The sequence below is a fragment of the Humulus lupulus genome, chromosome 1, assembly GCF_963169125.1.
Source record: "Humulus lupulus chromosome 1, drHumLupu1.1, whole genome shotgun sequence".
Taxonomy (NCBI): domain Eukaryota; kingdom Viridiplantae; phylum Streptophyta; class Magnoliopsida; order Rosales; family Cannabaceae; genus Humulus; species Humulus lupulus.
Window position 1 is genome coordinate 181,648,375 of NC_084793.1, and position 2,729 is coordinate 181,651,103.

The window sequence follows — 2,729 nt, forward strand, 5'->3', positions numbered from 1 at the left end:
ATATAAAAAAACTTTTTATAAGGTCGTGTGCGTACACTTTTAGTTTAGCAAACATAAATAGAACTTCTCTTTCACATAGTTATAACAAAACAATTATCCCAACAGACATAACAAACTTCTAGCTTTTTCTTTTTTAAATGGTGATCAATTAAAAACCTCCCCAAGTCAAGCCACATGTACATAACCACAAGCAAACTTCGGCGCTCACTGCTCCACTCTGCTTTTGCACTTACCTACAACATGAAACAGCTAGGTAAGCGAAAACGCTTAGTAAGAATAGCTTTGTACACAAATATACTAAACCCAGTAACAAGTTGACTTAATGTAGGTATCACTATCGATCACTAGGGTATTGGATAAATTCCAACCCTATCATACAATTCTTAATAATAGCCATACAGAAAATTAAGCAAATTGGTTGCGCCCAACAACCCATTTTCATACATATCATATCAACCTGCATTAAAAAAAATTCCAGAACATACAATATGGATAACCATATCCGAACAATAACTTTGGTTGTGTCTAACAACCAAGTTCACACATAACACAATAACCTGCACTCAAAAAATTCCCTGAACATTCAATATGGATAAACATATTCGAACAATAACATTGGTTGTTTCTAACAACCAAGTTCACACATAACACAATCACCTGCACTCAGAAAATTCCCAGAACATACAATATGGATAACCATATCCGAACAATAACTTTGGTTGTTTCTAACAATCAAGTTCATACATAGCACGATAACCTGTACTTAGAAAATTCCCAAAACATATAATAGATCACTCATATCGTAATATCCCGCACTCAGAAGATTCTCAGAATATTCAGACATATTTAACACACATCATGACTAAGAAATTAAATCATCAACAAGGGATATTGGCCTCAACCCGGTTCCATCGTTAATGTCCTGGCTTCAACCCATACTTTATTACCATTGTCCTAGCTCCAGCCTGGACTATATATTCACCATGTCCTGGCTCCAAACCGGACTATATATTCACCATGTTCTGGCTCCAACCTGGACCATATATTCTTACCAACCCAAACTATATATTCTTACCATGTCCTGGCTCGAATGTGGACTATATTATGCTAAGGGTATGACTTCAACCTGAACCTACTTACCATTTAGCCGCAGAATGTAAAAGCATTGCAAGAGTAGGTATTAAGCATACCCTGGTCTTAATAACCTAAACAAAACAAGTGTAATTTTTACACAACCTAACATCAGTAAGCATTTCTAGCATAACCCTAGCAACATGCATGCATGCAAATCATCATACCACATATAAATATCAACCTTAAGCATAAATTAAGCTAAAAAACTATTGAAACACCCTATACAACCAGATCTACAAGAATCACCACAAAACATAAAGAACTCAACCATATATTCTACCTTTCGAAGACCTAGCTTGGAGATGTGTTCTATAGCTCTTCAACACTTTCCCTTAGTGCTCTAAAATCTCAAAACCGAGCCCCAAGTTCCATATGCAGATTTTTAAGAAAAGGATTAGGGTAGAAAACTTAGATAACCAAGAAAACATGCAAACTACCAAAAATTGTTACCTTGCTTCCACTAGATCACCAAAGTGCTAACTCCTAGAGGTACTACTCGTGCAAGCCTCTCTTGAATCCTAGAACACAAGATCAAAGCCATGCATGGCTATTAGGTCACATGCATGCAACATAAACCCTTAGGGTTTTGGGTTTGAAGAGGAAGAGAGGAGAAAAATAGAGTAGGGTTCGAAAATTACTCTTCCCTAGTATGCTCTTGAGCTTCTCCTTCCTTCAATGGGGGGATGAGTAATCTTGGCTATTTGAGAGAAAAAAAATTGCAGAAATGGAGAGTAAAGAGAGACTAGGTTTCGATTTTGGGGAGAGAGAATGGAATAGGTAGTTTTTTTTTCTTGAGGGAAAAGGAAATTAAAAAAAATGATTAGATGTGTAAGAGGGCAATGATTGGGGTTTAGCCAAGGAGGGAGATAAGGCTCTTACTCTTCCTAGGGTAGATGTCCTAGGCTCTTGAGAGCCCTAGGCATAGCCTTGCTGCCCACCCCTCTCTCTCTCCTCCTTTGGAAAAGACCTTTATGCCCTTGCTCATCTTTACCTCTCTCGTTAAACACTCAAGGGCCTTTTGGTAATTTTACTTATCTAAAATTCCACAAATTTTACCCTATAGTTTTTAAATATCTCCAAGCTTAATTAATTAAATTAAATGTGACCCAAAAATAAGATTTGTCACTTATCACATAATTTTGTTAATTTTATCAAATTGACCAATATGCCCTTATAGGTCCGAGCAAGAAATTCTCATTCTTAAGCCAAGTTGATTGGAATTCAAACCTCAATCAATTTTTCTTAAACTTATTGGCTCGACTATAAAGTCCCAGTTTCCAGACAAAAATTAATATTCTTATGCCTTAATATTTCCTATTTTATTTAATCCAAGATTTTTCTCCCATTAGGGTTTATTACTTGGTCCGAGACCAATCTTTCTTTGCATAAAGCTAGATACTTTACAGGATCATTACAACGACTATAAAATTCACTAATCATCGCAAATTCATATAATATAATTTATCAAAATAATATTTCGCATAATTATTCACCAGCTACTAACGGGTGTTCAAAACATGGGATGTTACAAAACGGGATTTCCGAGCCCCCCGAGCCTTCCTCTAAAAATTCAGCAAAACATCTTTTCAGGGCAC